We start from the raw sequence: 18156 nt of genomic DNA on the forward strand, positions 1-18156 counted from the left end.
TCTCAACCACTGCGCCACCAGGGAAGCCCCACAGTTGCTGGTTTTGATATCTTATTTGTGTTTAGATGGTTTCCTACCTTTACTGTATGTTTGCCTTTACTGGTGAGCTTTCCCATTTGTAATTTTCTTGTTTCTAGTTGCGGCCTTTTCTTTCCACCTAGAGAAATTCCTTTAGCATTTGTTGTAAAGCTGGGTTGGTGGTGCTGAATTCTCTTGGCTTTTGCTTGCCTGTAAAGCTTTTGATTTCTCTGTCAAATCTGAACGAGAGCCTTGCTGGGTAGAGTACTCTTGGTTGTAGGTTCTTCCCTTTCATCACTTGAAATATATCATGCCACTCCCTTCTGGCCTGCACAGTTCTTGCTGCGAAATCAGCTGAAAACCTTATGGGGATTCCCTTGTATGTTATTTGTTGCTTTTCCCTTGTTGCCTTTAATATTTTCTCTTTGTCTTTAATTTTTGTCAGTTTGATTACTGTGTGCATGTTCTCCCTTGGTTTTATCCTGTATGGGCCTCTCTGCACTTCCTGGACTTGCGTGACTGTTTCCTTTCCCCTGTTAGGAAGTTTTCAGCTATTATCTCTTCAAACATTTTCTCAGGCCCTTTCTCTCTCTTCTCCTTCTGGGACCCCTATTATGCGAATGTTGGTGCATTCAATGTTGTCCCAGAGGTCTCTTAGACTGTCTTCATTTCTTTTCACTCATTTTTCTTTATTCTGCTCCATGGCAGTGATTTCCACCATTCTGTCTTCCAGCTCACTTATCTGTTCTTTTGCCTTACTTATTTCTGCTGTTGATTCCTTCTAGTGTATTTTTCATTTCAGTTATTGTATTGTTCAACTCTGTTTGCTCTTTATAGCCTCTAGCGCTTTGTTAGACATTTCTTGCATCTTCTCGGTCTATGCCTCCATTCTTTTTCTGAGATCTTGGATCACCTTTACTATCATTACTCTGAATTCTTTTTTGGGTACATTGCCTATATCTCCACTTCACTTAGTTGTTCTTCTGGGGTTTTATCTTTTTCCTTCATCTGAAATATATTTCTTTGCTGTCTCATTTTGTCTGACTTTGTGTTTGTGGTCTCCATTCTGCAGGCTGCAGGATCATAGTTCCTTTTTTCTGGCATCTGTCTCCTGGTGGGTGAGACTGGTCTAAAAGGCTTATGCAGATTTCCTGGTGGGAGGGACTGGTCCCTGCCTACTAGTGGGTGGAGCTGGGTCTTGTCCCTCTGTTGGGCAGGGCCATGTCTAGGGGTGTGTTTAGAGGTGGCTGTGTGCTCAGGAAGACTTTAAGCAACCTGTCTGCTGATGGGGGGGTGCTGTGTTTCTGCCCTGTTGTTTGTTTAGCCTGAGGCATCTCAGCACTGGAGCCTACTGGCTGTTGGGTGGTCACCAGGTCTTGGTGACAAAATGGCAGCCTCCAGCAGAGCTCACGCCAATGAATACTCCTTGTTACCTCCACCACCAGTGTCCTTGTGGCTACAGTGAGCCACAGCCACCCCCACCACCCCAGGAGACCCTCCAAGACCAGCAGGTAGATCTGACCCAGGCGCCTATGAAGTCACTGCTTTTTTTTCTGGGTCCCAGTGCACACAAGACCTTCTGTGCACCCTCCAAGAGTGGACTTTCTATTTCCCCTGAGGAGTTCCTGCAATCTAGCCCCACTGGCCTTCAAAGCCAAACGCTCTGGGGGCTCCTCCTCCTGATGCCAGACTCCCAGACTGGGGCACCTGACTCGGGGCTTATAACTCTTACTCCTGTGGGAGAATCTCTGTGGTGTAATTATTTTCCAGTTTGTGGGTCACTTACCTGGAGAGTATGGAATTTGATTGTATCATGAATGCACCCCTCCTACCTTCTTGTTGTGGCTTCTTTGTCTTCAGATGTAGAATATCTTTTTTCATAGGTTCCAGTCTTTTTTGTTGATGGTTTTTCAGCAGTTAGTTGTGATTTTGGTGGTTTCATGATAGGAGGCAAGCTCAAGTTCTTCTACTCCACCATCTTGTCTCCAACCAGCATCAAACTTTTTTCTTCTAATTCTGCTGTGGTCAAAGGATACTCTGTGTTATTTTAGGCTATTAATATATGTTGAGATTTGCTTTATGCCCTGCATATTTACTATTTAGATAAGTGCTTCAAGTGTGTTCTGCAGTTGTTGAGTATAATGTTGTCTATCAATTGGCAAGGTTGTTTAATTGCGTTGTTCAAATCTTATATGTCCTATTAAACTTTGTCTATTTTATCTATTAGTTACTAAGAAAAGGGTGTTAAGTGCACAGTCAACCTGGGAATTTTATGCTCCTTCTAGTTCTGTCAACTTTTACTTTATATATTTTGAAACTGTGTTGTTATGTGCAAACAATTTAGGATTATTCTAGCTTGCTTACTGTTGAGTTGAAATTTTGTTTTATTTAAAGCCATTCTTCATCTCTAATAATGTAATATTTTGAAGATGTGATGGGCAAGAGGCTAAGGAACTAACTGTAAAACCTCCCCAAGGACAGAACTGAGCCTCTTGTGGTCTTTCAGGGCCAAGATAAAGGCCCACCACGTTCTTAGTCACAGCCAGAGAGGTGGACTGAGCTTTACAAATTTGCTGTACCCCATTACCAGCCTGGCTTAACTCGTGACCACATTGAAGTGATCCTCTCTTTCTTTAGCTGCCTAAGCTCAACATGAGGAACCTTTTCTGCTGGAAAAGAACACTGAGAGCAGAGATTAATAACTTGTTCTTAAAGGGCTAGTAGTAAATACTTTAGGCTTTGGGGGGCCAAGAGGCAAGATTGAGGCTATTATATTTTAAATGGTTGTGTAAGTATTTATATAACTACTTAAAATGTAAAAACCATTCTTAGCTCACAGGTGGGTTTAAAAAAAGAACAGAAACAAAGCAGAGAGCTATTCAGATTTGGTCTTCAGGCTGTAGTTTGCTGACCCTTGATCTAGAGCTTCTATATGTCTGGCATACAATAAAAGTTACTAGGCTTATAACCTATTGAAAGAAGCAAAGTAAGTATAAATTCTTAACTGGGGAAGGTGTCTGTTACTTCAAATGTGAAAGCAGAAGTGCATATGGTCAAACACTGAAAAATCAAAGAAATACAGTGTTTCGTAAAGAAAATAATGTTGCACTCAAAGTGATAAAGAATTGAAAATAGATGTCATGAAGAAATTCATTGAGCTACAAGAAAACACAGGAAGGGAATTCAGTGAACTCAAGAATTCAGTGAACTCAGGAATAAAATTAATGAACAGAAGGAGTTCTTTACCAAAGAGATTGAAATTGTAAAAGAGACCAAACAAATTCTGGAGCTGAAGAATTCAATGAATGAGATGAAGAATGCAACAGAGATCACAGGTAATAAGACAGACCAGATGGAAGAAAGAATAAGTGACTTGGAGTATAGGAATATAGAAATTATTCAGTCAGAAGAAGACAGAGAAATTAGATTTTTTAAAAATGAAGAAACCCTATGAGAACTATTAGATTCGATCAGAGAGACAAATCTAAGAATAATTGGTGTGCCAGAAGAAAAAGAGCGAGAAGAGGCAGAGAGTTCATTTAAAAAACATTAACTGGGAACTTCCCAAACCTGGAGAAGAAATGGGACATACAAGTCCACAAAGCTACCAGGACACCCTATTACCTCAATGCAAAAAGACCTTCTCCAAGCACATTAATGAAACCGTCACACATTATAATGAATATTAAAGGCAGCGAGGGGAAAAAAACTAACATTAGTCTGTCAGTGAAATTCTCAGCAGAAATTCTACAGCCCAGGAGAGAGTAGAATGACATATTCAAAGTGCTGAAAGATAAAAATTGACAGCCAAGAATACTTTATCCAGCAAAGTTATCCTTCAGCTATGAAGGAGAAATAAAGGCTTTCCCAAACAAAAGCTAACAGAGTTCACCACCATTAGACTTGCCTTGCAAGAAATGTTGAAAGAAGTCCTTCAACCTGAGATGAAAAGACACTAATCAGTGACATAAAAGCATATGAAAATATACAACAATGATAAAGGTGAAAAATAAACAATCACAAAATGGTAACTCTGTATTAGAATGGTATATTAACTACTTAACTATACTATAAAGGTTAAAGGAAAAGATCATTAAAAATAACTATAGCTACTATAATCTGTTAACAAATGCACAGCATAGAAAGAGGTAAATTGTGACATCAAAAATGTAAAAGGGTGGAGCCTTTGTAGGCAAATGAAGATAAGTTGCTATCAGCATAAAATGGACTATTTTACCTATGAGATCTATGTAAGCTTATTAGTAAACTCAAAGCAAAAGTCTAGAGTTGATTCAACAAACATACAAAAGGGATAGACTGAGTGTATCACCATGGAAAACCACCAACTTACAGAGGCAGGCAGAAACACAGGGGGAAAAGGAACAATAAAGATATAAAACAACCAGAAGGCAAAAGATAAGATGGCAGTAGTAAGTCATTACATATCAATAATCACTCTAAATGTAAATGTAAATGGATTAAACTCACCAATACAAAGGCACAGGATGGCTGGATGAATTAAAAAAACAAGACCCAACTCAGTCTCCCAAGGCAATAGAAATAGCAAAAATACACAAATGGGACCTATTCAAACTTACAAGCTTTTGCACAGCAAAGGAAACCATAAACAAAACAAAAAGACAACCTACGGACTGGGAGAAAATATTTGCAAATGATGTGACCGACAAGGGCTTAATTTCCAAAATATACAAACAGCTTGTACAACTCAATAACAAAGAAACAATAACCCAATCGAAAAATGGGCAGAAGACCTAAATAGACATTTCTCCAAAAAGGACATACAGATGGCCAAGAGGCACATGAAAAGATGCTCAACGTCGCTAATTATTAGAGAATGCAAATCAAAACTACTATGAGGTACCACCTCACACTGGTCAGAAAGTCTACAAATAATAAATGTTGGAGAGGGTGTGGAGAAAAAGGAACCCTCCTTCTGTTGGTGGGAATGTAAATTGGTGCAGCCACTATGGAAGACAATATGGAAGTTCCTCAAAAAACTAGAGTTGCCATATGATCCAGCAATCCCACTCCTGGGCATATAATGGGACAAAATTATAATTCAAAAAGATTCATGCACCCCTATGTTCATAGCAGCACTATCCAAAATATCCAAGACATGGAAACAACCTAAATGTCCACTGACAGATGCCTGGATAAAGAAGATGTGGTACATACACACAATGAAATACTACTCAGCCATAAAAAAAGAATGAAATAATACCATTTTCAGCAACACGGATGGACCTAGAGATTATTCATAATAACTGAAGTAAGACAGAAAGAGAAAGACAAATACCATATGATATCATTTATATGTGGAATCCAAAATATGACACAAATGAACTTATCTACGAAACAGAAACAGACTTCCAACGGGTATGGGGTTGGGGGAGGGATGGATTGGGAGTTTGGGATTAGCAGATGCAAACTATTATATATAGAATGGATAAACAACAAGGTCCTACTGTATAGCACAGGGAACTATATTCAATATCCTGAGATAAACCATAATGGAAAAGAATATGAAAAAGAATGTATATATATGTATAACTGAATCACTTTGCTGTACACAGAAATTAACACAAACTGTAGACCAGTTATACTTCAATAAAATAAAATTTTGAAAAAATACCCAACTGTATGCTGCCTTTCGGAGACACATTTCAGATCTAAAGACAAACATAATCTCAAAGTCAAGGAATGGAAAAAAATATTTCAGGTAAGTGGAAACCAAAAGAAAGGGGAGGTACCCATACTTATATCAGACAAAAAAGGCTTCAAGCCAAAAACAGTAAGAAAGAAGAAACAAATAAGTTCATTATATAATAATAAATGAGGTCAATACACCAAGAAGATATAACAATCATAAACATATTTGCCCCCAATGTCGGAGCACTTAAATATATTAAGCAAATACAGTTGACTCTTAAATATATTAGGCAAAAACAGTTGACCCTTGAACAACAGGTTCAAAGTGCACAAATTCACTTATATGCGGATTTTTTTCAATAAATACATACTGCAGTACAACATAATCTGTGGTTGACTGAATCCATGGATGTGGAGCCATGTAAATAAAGGGCCAACTGTAAAGTTATATGTGGATACTGTGCAGATGGTTGGGGCCCTAGCCTCCATGTTGTTCAAAGGTCAACTATATTAACAGATCTCAAGGAGAAACAGACAACAATACAAAAATAGTAGGGGACTTCAGTGTCCCACTGTGAGTGACAAATAATCCACACAGAAAATTAACAAGCAAACATTGGAACTGAGGCATACTTTAAACCAAATGGACTAAACAGACATATAGAGAACATTCCATCCAATAGCAACAGAATACACATTCTTCTCAAATGCACATAGAACATTCTCTAGGATAGATCATATTATAGGATACAAAATAACTCTTAGCGAATATAAGACGATTGAAATCATACTATCTTTTCTGACCACAGTGGTATGAAACTAGAAATCTACCACAAGAAGAAAGCTGTAAAACATAAAAACATGTGGAACCTAAACACATTTCTGAACAACCGACAGATCAAAGAAGAAATCAAAAGGGAAATTAAAAATTATCTCAAAACAAATGAAAATGGAAACACAACATATCAAAACTTATGGAATGCAGCAGAAACAGTTCTGAGAGGAAAGTTTATATAAATTAACGCATATATTAAGAAATTAGATCTCAAACACTCTAACTTTACACCTCAAGGAACTAGAAAAAGAAGAACAATTTAAGCCCAAAGTTAGCAGAAGGAAGGAAATAATAAAGATCAGAGTGGAAATAAATGAAATAGAGACCAGAAAAACAATAGAGAAGATCAATGAAACCAAGAGCTGGGTTTTTTAAAAAGGTAAACATAATTGACAAAACTTTAACTAGACTAAGAAAGAAGAGAAAATTAGAAATGAAAGAGGAGACATTACAACTGATACTACAGAAAAAAATAGGATAAGAAGCTATGAACAATTATATGCCAACAAATTAGATAACCTAGAAATGGATAAATTTCTAGAAACACACAACCTACCAAGACTGAATCAGCAAGAAATAGAAAATCTGAAAAGACCAATAATGAGGAAAGAGGTTGAATCAGTAATCAAAAGCCTCCCAACACAGAAAACCCTAGAACCAGACAGCTTCACTGGTGAATTTTCTAACAATTAAAGAAGAATTAATACCAATCCTTCTCAAATGCTTTAAAAAATTGAAGAGGAGGGAACACTTCCAAACTCATTCTGCAAAGCCAACATTACCCTAGTACCAAAACCAGATAAGGATACTATAAGAAAAGATAACTTTGGACCAATATCCCTGATTAATATAGATGCAAAAATTCTAAAAATATTAGCAAACTAAATTCAAGAACACATTAAAACAACTGTACACTACAACCAAACGGGATTTATCCCTGGAATGCAAAATTGGTTCAACATACACAGATTTTTAAGTGTAATATATCACATTAATAGAATAAAATACAGAAGGAACCAAGATGGCAGAGTAGAAGGACGTGCTCTCACTCCCTCTTGTGAGAACAACAGAATCACAACTAGCTGCTGGACAGTCATCAACAGGAAGACACTGGAACTCACCAAAAAAGATACCCCACATCCAAAGACAAAGGAGAAGCCACAATGAGACAGTAGAAGGGGTGCAATCACAGTAAAATCAAATCCCATAACTGGTGGGGGGGTGACTCACAGACTGGAGAACACCTGAAGTCCACCCACTGGAGTGAAGGTTCTGAGCCCCCACGTCAGGCTTCCCAACCTGGGGTTCCAGCAACAGGAGGAGGAATTCCTAGAGAATCAGACTTTGAAGCCTAGTAGGAATTGATTGCAGGACTTCGACAAGACTGGGAGAAACAGAGAATCCACCCTTGGAGGGCATACACAAAGTACTGTGTACATCGGGACCCAGGGGAAGGAGCAGTGACCCCAGGGGAGACTGAACCAGACCTACCTGCTAGTGTTGGAGGGTCTCCTGCAGAGGCGGGGGGGAAGGGGCTGTGGCTCACCGTGGGGACAAGGACACTGGCAGCAAAAGTTCTGGGAAGTACTCCTTGGCGTACTCCCAGAGTCTGTCATTAGCCCCACCAAAGAGCCCAAGTAGGCTCCAGTGTTGGGTTGCCTCAGGCCAAACAACCAACAGGGAGGGAACCCCACCCCACCCATCAACAGTCAAGTGGATTAAAGTTTTACTGAGCACTGCCCACCAGAGCAACAGTCAGCTCTACCCACCACCAGTCCCTTCCATCAAGCCTCTTAGATAGCCTCATCCACCAGAGGGCAGACAGCAGAAGCAAGAAGAACTACAGTCCTGCAGCCTGTGGAACAAAAACCACATTCACAGAAAGACAGAGAAGATGAAAAGGCAGAGAGCTATGTACCAGATGAAGGAACAAGATAAAACCCCAGAAAAACAACTAAATGAAGTGGAGATAGGCAACCTTCCAGAAAAAGAATTCAGAATAATGATAGAGAAGATGATCCAGGTCGTCGAAAAAGAATGGAGGCAAAGATAGAGAAGATGCAAGAAATGTTTAACAAAGACCTAGAATAATGAAAGAACAAACAAACAGAGATGAACAATACAATAATTGAAATGAAAACTACACTACAAGGAATCAATAGCAGAATAACTGAGGCAGAAGAACGGATAAGTGACCTGGAAGACAGAATGGTGGAATTCACTGCCACAGAACAGAATAAAGAAAAAAGAATGAAAAGAAATGAAGACAGCCTAAGAGACCTCTGGGACAACATTAAACGCAACATTCGCATTATAGGGGTCTCAGAAGGAGAAGAGAGAGAGAAAGGACCAGAGAAAATATTTGAAGACATTGTAGTCGAAAACTTCCCTAACATGGAAAAGGAAATAGCCACCCAAGACCAGGAAGCACAGCGAGTCCCATACAGGATAAACCCAAGGAGAAACACGCCAAGACACACAGTAATCAAATTGGCAAAAATTAAAGAAAAAGAAAAATTATTGAAAGCAGCAAGGTAAAAAAAGCAAATAACATACAAGGGAACTCCCATAAGGTTAACAGCTGATTTCTCAGCAGAAACTCTACAAGACAGAAGGGACTGGCATGATATACTTAAAGTGATGAAAGGGAGGACCCTACAACCAAGATTACTCTACCCGGCAAGGATCTCATTCAGATCTGATGGAGAAATCAAAAGCTTTACAGACAAGCAAAAGCTGAGAGAATTCAGCACCACCAAACCAGCTCTACAACAAATGCTGAAGGAACTTCTCTAAGTGGGAAACACAAGAGAAGAAAAGGACCTACACAAACAAACCCATAACAATTAAGAAAATGGTAATAGGAACATACATATAATTACCTTAAACGTGAATGGATTAAATGCTCCAACCAAAAGACACAGACTGGCTGAATGGATACAAAAACAAGACCCATATATATGCTGTCTACAAGAGACCCACTTCAGATCTAGGGACATATCCAGACTGAAAGTGAGGGGATGGAAAAAGATATTCCATGCAAATGGAAATCAAAAGAAAGCTGGAGTAGCAATACTCATATCAGATAAAATAGACTTTAAAACAAAGAATGTTATAAAAGACAAGGAACGACACTGCATAATGATCAAGAGATCAATCCAAGAAGAAGATGTAACAATTATATATGCACCCAACATAGGAGCACCTCAATACATAAGGCAACTGCTAACAGCTATGAAAGAGGAAATCAACAGTAACACAATAATCGTGGGGGATTTTAACACCTCACTTACACCAATGGACAGAGCATCCAAAATGAAAATAAATAAGGAAACAGAAGCTTTCAATGACATAACAGACCAGATAGATTTAATTGATATTTATAGGAAATTCCATCCAAAAACAGAAGATTACACTTTCTTCTCAATTGCGCATGGAACATCCTCCAGGATAGACCACATCTTGTGTCACACATCAAGCCTCAGTAAATTTAAGAAAATTGAAATCATATCAAGTATCTTTTCTGACCACAACGCTATGAGATTAGAAATGAATTACAGGGAAAAAAATGTAAAAAGCACAAAGACATGGAGGATAAACAATACATTACTAAATAACCAAGAAATCAGAGAGGAAATCAAAAAATACCTAGAGACAAATGACAATGAAAACACGATGATCCCAAACCTGTGGGATGCAGCAAAAGCAGTTCTAAGAGGGAAGTTTATAGCTATAAAAGCCTACCTCAAGAAACAAGAAAAATCTCAAGTAAACAATCTAACCTTACACCTAAACGAACTAGAGAAAGAAGAACAAACAAAACCCAAAGTTACCAGAAGGAAAGAAATCATAAAGATCAGAGCAGAAATAAATGAAATAGAAACAAAGAAAACAATAGCAAAGATCAATAAAACTAAAAGCTGGTTCTTTGAGAAGATAAACAAAATTGATAAACCATTAGCCAGACTCATCAAGAAAAAGAAGGAGAGGACTCAAATCAATAAAATTAGAAATGAAAAAGGAGAACAACAGACACCACAGAAATACAAAGCATCCTAAGAGACTACTACAAGTAACTCTATGCTAATAAAATGGACAACCTGGAAGAAATGGACAAATTCTTAGAAAGGTATAACCTTCCAAGACTGAACCAGGAAGAAATAGAAAATATGAACAGACCCATCACAAGTAGAAATTTTTTTTTTTTTTTTTTTTGCAATACGCGGGCCTGTCACTGTTCTGGCCTCTCCCATTGCAGAGCACAGGCTCCGGACGCGCAGGCTCAGTGGCCATGGCTCACGGGCCCAGCCGCTCCGTGGCATGTGGGATCTTCCCGGACCAGGGCATGAACACGTGTTCCCTGCATCGGCAGGCGGACTCTCAACCACTGCGCCACCAGGGAAGCCCACAAGTAGAAATTGAAACTGACTAAAAATCTTCCAACAAACAAAAGTCCAGGACCAGATGGCTTCACAGCTGAATTCTATCAAACATTTAGAGAAGAGCTAACACACATCCTTCTCAAACTCTTCCAAAACATTGCAGAGGAAGTAACACTCCCAAACTCATTCTGAGGCCACCATCACCCTGATACCAAAACCAGACAAAAGTACTACAAAAAGAAGAAACTTACAGACCAATATCACTGATGAATATAGATGCAAAAATCCTCAACAAAATACTGGCAAACAGAATCCAACAACACATTAAAAGGATCATACACCATGATCAAGTAGGATTTATCCCGGGGATGCAAGGATTCTTCAATATACACAAATCAATCAATGGGATACACCATATTAACAAATTGAAGAATAAAAACCATATCATCTCAATAGATGCAGAAAAAGCTTTTGACAAAATTCAACACCCATTTATGATAAAAACTACCCAGAAAGTAGGCACAGAGGGAACCTAAACTCAACATAATAAAGGCCATATACAACAAACCCACGGGAAACATCATTCTCAATGGTGAAAAACTGAAAGCATTTCCTCTAAGGTCAGGAACGAGACAAGGATGTCCACTCTCACCACTATTATTCAAGATAGTTTTAGAAGTCCTAGCCATGGAAATCAGAGAGAAAAAAGAAATAAAAGGAATACAAATTGGAAAAGAAGAAGTAACACTGTCACTGTTTGCAGATGACATGATACTATACATAGAGAATCCTAAAAATGCCACCAGAAAACTACTGGAGCTAATCAATGAATTTGGCAAAGTTATAGGATAGAAAATTAATGCACAGAAATCTCTTGCATTCCTATACACTAATGATTAAAAATCTGGAAGAGAAATTACAGAAATACTCCCATTTACCACTGCAACAAAAGAATAAAATACCTTGGAATAAACCTACCGAGGGAGACAAAAGACCTGTATGCAGAAAACTATAAGACACTGATGAAAGAAATTACAGATGATACAAACAGATGGAGAGATATACCATGTTGTTGAATTGGAAGAATCAGTATTGTGAAAATGACTATACTACCCAAAGCAACCTACGGATTCAATATAATCCTTGTCAAATTACCAATGGCATTTTTTACAGAACTAGAACCAATCATATTAAAATTTGTATGGAGACACAAAAGACCCCGAATAGCCAAAGCAGTCTTGAGGGAAGAAAACGGAGCTGGAGGAATCAGGCTCCCAGACTTCAGACTATACTACAGAGCTACAGTAATCAAAACAATATGGTACTGGCACAAAAACAGAAACATAGATCAATGGAAAAAGTTAGAAAGCCCAGAGATAAACCCACGCACCTATGGTCAACTAATCTATGACAAAGGAGGCAAAGATATACAATGGAGGAAAGACAGTCTCTTCAATAAGTGGTGCTGGGAAAACTGGACAGCTACATGTAAAAGAATGAAATTAGAACACACCCTAACACCATACACAAAAAAAACCTCAAAATGGATTTGAGAACTAAATGTAAGACCGGACACTATAAAACTGTTAGAGGAAAACATAGGAAAAACACTCTTTGACATAAACCACAGCAAGATCTTTTTTGATCCACCTCCTACAGTAATGGAAATAAACACAAAAATAAACAAATGGGACCTAATGAAACTTAAAAGCTTTTGCACAGCAAAGGAAACCATAAACAAGACAAAAAGAAAACCCTCAGAATGGGAGAAAATATTTGCAAATGAAGCAACAGACAAAGGATTAATCTCCAAAATATATAAACAGATCATTCAGCTCAATATTAAAGAAACAAACAACCCAATCCAAAAATGGGCAGAAGACCTATATAGATATTTCTCCAGAGAAGACATACAGATGGCCAAGAAGCACATGAAAAGCTGCTCAACATCACTAATTATTAGAGAAATGCAAATCAAAACTACAATGAGATATCACCTCACACCAGTTAGAATGGGCATCATCAGAAAATCTACAAACAACAAATGCTGGAGAGGGTGTAGAGAAAAGGGATCCCTCTTGCACTGTTGGTGGGAATGTAAATTGATACAGCCACTATGGAGAACAGTATGGGCGTTCCTTAAAAAACTAAAAATAGAATTACCATATGATCCAGCAATCCCACTACTGGGCATATACCCAGAGAAAACCATAATTCAAAAAGACACATGAACCCCAATGTTCATTGCAGCACTATTTACAATAGCCAGGTCATGGAAGCAACCTAAATGACCATCGACAGATGAATAGATAAAGGTGATGTGGTACATATATACAATGGAATATTACTTAGCCATAAAAAGGAATGAAACTGAGTCATTTGTTGAGACATGTATGTATCTAGAGACTGTCATACAGAGTGAAGTAAGTCAGAAAGAGAAAAACAAATATCATATATTAATACATGTATGTGGAACCTAGAAAAATGGTACAGATAAACCTGTTTGCAAGGCAGAAGTTGAGACAGAGATGTAGAGAACAAACGTATGGACACCAAGGGGGGAAAACCACAGTGGGGTGGGGATGGTGGTGTGCTGAATTGGGCGATTGGGATTGACATGTATACACTGATGTGTATAAAACTGATGACTAATAAGAACCTGCAGTATTGAAAAACAAACAAACAAAAATACAACTAATACTAAACTTTCTTTGGTTTATTTGTATGGAAATATATTAATATAAATGTTTCAGACATTACATGAAATTTCTAAAAATATTATATGTTCTGGTATAATGTTATAAGTCATAAGTCTAGTTATTACTTTAAAATGTATATCTCAGAAATAACTAAAATTTCCTTGTCAATTGCATTATTATGAACTTTCATCAAATCTTTAACCGTGGTCATTTTTAAGTCTTTTGTCATTTACAGACAGTTCTGGGTGTACTCTGATGCTTTCACAAAAATGTTCCTGTAAAAGGGTTTCATCTTCAAGGAATTCATGGAAAAGACTGACAAGTACAGGTTTCTGGTAACTGACTATACTGCTGAACTGAATGAATAAGCATTTTCAGAACTCTAATGGAAAACTGATGAATTCATAAAAGTGCTAACAAAAGTTTAAAATGAAAAAAATTAATTACACGGGACTGAGTGAACTGATGAGGATGATTATAATTTTTGTGACTTTCTGTTTGAATAAAAAAAAATCCCACAAGAACTCAGGCAAAAAATATACAAATCAATTTTCACTGCAAAGTAAAGGAGCTGTTACAGTGGAGGATTACTGGACTGAATATCAATATTATGATATAGTATGAGTGTGTTTCGTGTTTGGTAATTGCAATCACTGTTGCTTTTGTTGTGGTTATCCATTTACAATGCTTGGTGTCGGTTGATTTATCTCTTGTAAAATAAAATACCGTGTGTGTGTGTGAAAAGAAAAAGAAAGAAAAATGAGAGACAAATTAATCCCATCAAAATGGCAAAGATTCTTAAAAAGTCATAAGATGAAGTTTTGCGAAGAATGAAGGGAAATGAACTTCTCATAATTGCTTTCGGGTTTTAAAATTGGTACAGCTGCCACAAGGGCAATTGGGCATATTTATAAAAAATCCTAGATGTATGCATTATCATATATCTGTCTTCCTGTGCTAGGTATTATGCTAGGTAGTAGGAGAGTGATGGATGGTAAGAGAGATATTATTCCTGCCTTCCTGGCAGGAGAGACAACTAAATAACTAATCACAATAATGTGATCATTTGATGAAGACTATAAAACAGATTTTCCTATTTCTGCAATAATGATATCTGTGTATGTGTGCATGTAGAATATTAAATACACCAAAGGAATATATACCAGAAAAAAAAATCCTCTAATGCTAAAAGAAGATAACTGACAATTCTACTTCAGACTCTTCTAGGAAATGACACATTTTGTCTTATTTTTTTTTTCCCCAAAACTATGGTTTGGAGTTGAAGCCCTGAGTAGGTCCAAAGCTGTTTTGATAAACACCATCTTATTCTTGCTTGGGGACATCTTGTCCCTCCCCCCATTAAAATTTTAAGTGGTTTTGGAATTAAGTGGACTTGAGTTCCAGAACAGGCTTTGATTCTAATTATTAAAAGAACTTGTACTACCAAAAAAAAAATAGAATATAAAAATCATGATTATCTCAATAAATGCAGGAAAAGCATTTGCAAAATTCAACATCCTTTCATGATAAAAAACCTTGACAGGTTGGGCATAGAACAAACATACTTTAACATAGTAAAGGCCACACACAACAAACTCACAGTTAACATTATACTCAATGGAGAAAATTGAAAAAATTTCCTCTAACATCAGGAAGAAGACAAGAATGCCCACTCCCACCACTCTTATTCAGTATAATACTGGAAATCCTAGCTAGAGTAATTAAGTAAGACAAAGAAATAAAAGTCATCCAAATCAGAAAGCAAGAAGTAAAATTATCACTATTTGCAGATGATACGATTTTACATACAAAAATCCCAAAGACTCAAAGAACTGTTGGAAGTAATCAACAAATTTCATAAAATTGCAGGATATAAAATTAACATACAGAAATCAGCTGCATTTCTATATACCAACAATGAAGTATCTGACAAAGAAATTACCCCATAAACAATAGCATCAAAAACAATAAAATAGCTAGGAATAAATTTAACCAAGGAAGTGAAAGATCTGTACAACAAAACCTACAAGACTTTGCTGAAAGAAACTGAAGAAGACACAAACAAATGGAAAAACATCTCATATTCATGGATTGGAAGAATATTGTAAAATGTCCATATTACCCAAACTGATCTATAGATTCAACACAATCTCTATCAAAATATCAAGGGCATTCACCATAGAAATAGAAGAAACAATCCTAAAATTTGTATGGAACCACAAAAGACTCCAAATCCATGGAAATCCTAAGAAGAAAAAACAAATCCAAAAGTATCACACTTACTGACTTCAAACTATACTACAAAGCTAGAGTAATAATAAAAACAGTACAGTACTGGCATAAAATTAGACATATAGACCATCAGAACAGAATACAGAGCCCAGAATTAAACCCTCCACATATGTGGTCAACTACTTGTTGACAAGAGAGCCAAGAATACCCAATGAGGAAAGGATAGTCTCTTCAACAAATAGTGTTGAAAAAACTTGATAAACACATGCAGAGCAATGAAATTGAACCCCTATCTTACGCCACTCACAAAAAGAACTCTAAGTGGATCAAAGACTTAAACATAAGACCTGATACTATACAGGTAAAGAGCCATAAAATTAAGAGAAAATAAGCTCTATGATGATAAGCAGAGTTGTGGGAGCTACAGAAGCAGTAGTTAATTAAATGTGCCCAGAGGAGGGCACATTTGAGCTCACACTTGGAGAAAGAATAGAATTTCACCAGAGTATGAACAGAAACACTAAGTACATGACATGACCCCATAAAAATAGAAGTGTAGTGTGGATGGCTAGAGGACTGTTTGGGACACCTGTCTGGGTCACGGGGCATGTTTGGACATGAGGCTTGGAAGACCCTTGAATGGCATGGAAAAAGTTTGGGATTTAGTCTACAGGCAACAAGAACCGACTGAAACATTTTGAGTAGGAAGGTGATGAGTGATGGGCTTTAACCAACATTAATAGTAGGGCAATGGGGGAAGGAGGAGAAAGCCTGAGGCAGAGAAGCCAGTTAGAAAATCAGAGTCTGATCTGGGGACAGTGGAGAGGAGGGACAGATGAGAGACATTTTTGAAGGGTAATTAATTTTGGGACTTGGAGGCTTTTAGTTCTCAAGGCTGAGCTAGCTAAAAGCTGGTTTTTATGTAAGACAGCTTCGAGGGGAGGGGAGGACGAGGGACATGAACGGCGGAGCAGGTTTAAGGATGAGATTGAGAGATTGGTTTGGAAAGTGCTGCTTCTGTAGCATAGCAGCAGACAACGGGTCGGGATTAGAGAGAGAGAGAATTGGGAAACCTCATCAGACAGATAATAAAGTCATGAGAGCGGATGGACTCACCCAAGGAAAGAGGGAAGTCAGGAGAAAAGTGGAACCAAGGGAAAAGCTGAAGGGAATGCCTGTGTCTATTGGTGGGTGAAGTGCCAACCAGCATAGTCACTGAGTATGAATGTAACCAAAGACGGGGGATACCTTGGAGGTGGCAGTACCACAGAGATGAGGTAAATGGACTCTTCAGGACTCTGGGACCATATCACCCATGTTAGAATTGCTTCTTAGTGATGTGTCTTGGGCAAATTACTTGACTTCTTTGTGCTTCAGTTTCCTCAGCTGTAAAATAAGCATAATAATAGTATCCACATAAGAGAGTGATTGTGAAAATCGATTTAAAATAGGTGAAGTAATTAGAACAGTGCCTGTTACATAGAAAATGGTATATGTGTTAGTCATTGTTTTGTTGTTACTTTCTAAAATAAGTAAAAGTAAAAACAGTAGAAAATATGCAGTCATTCATTCAGCCAAGTGCTTTAAAAATTTTTTTCAATTACGCCATCTGGTTGTTTTGCGTCAGGCACTGCCTCTTTTAAAACTTTTTAATTTGCAAAGTTGAAACATCGTACAGAGTTCCTAAATACTCTTCACCTTGTTTCTCATAAGGTTAACATCTTACATATATATTGAAGCCAGAAAAGTAACATTAATACAGGACTGTTAACTAATTACGTTATTTGAATATTGCCTGTTTCCACTGTCTGTTTTTCTTGTCCATGACCCATTCCAGCACCCAACATTGCATTTAGTTGCATCTCCTTGTTCCCTCCATTCTATGACAGTTCTTTTTCACGAACTTAACATATTTTAAGACTACTAGTTTTGTAGAATGTCCATTTGGGTTTATCTAATGGTTTCTCATGGTTAGGTTGAGGTTATGCATTTTTGGCAAAAATTCCACAGAAAGGATATTGTAGCCTCCTCAGTACACCGTCTTGGGGGTATGATGTCAATATGTCTTATTACTGGTGATATTAACTTGGATCACTCAGTTAAGGTGATGTCTATCAGGTTTCTCCATAGTAAAGATATTTTTTCCTTTGTAATTACTAACGTGTAGGGAGATACTTTGAGAACATAAAAATCATTTTTTTAATATAATTTCCCCTACTAATTTTAGCTACTAATTTTAGCATTCTTTTATGGCTCTTGCCTGCAACAATTACTACTGTGGTGTCTGACTACTGGTGATTTTCTATTTTTAGTCATTCCT

General features: G+C 37.5%; 1 protein-coding gene across 1 annotated transcript in view; it reads left to right on the top strand.

Annotated features, from left to right (window-relative positions):
• Positions 1-18156, top strand: part of ANO4 (anoctamin 4) — a 451959-nt gene that overhangs the window by 399368 nt on the left and 34435 nt on the right. The window lies entirely within an intron of this gene.

This window comes from Aethalodelphis obliquidens, unplaced genomic scaffold (genome assembly GCF_003676395.1).
Source record: "Aethalodelphis obliquidens isolate GAN/ISIS:26980383/991018 unplaced genomic scaffold, ASM367639v1 scaffold8, whole genome shotgun sequence".
Lineage (NCBI taxonomy): Eukaryota > Metazoa > Chordata > Mammalia > Artiodactyla > Delphinidae > Aethalodelphis > Aethalodelphis obliquidens.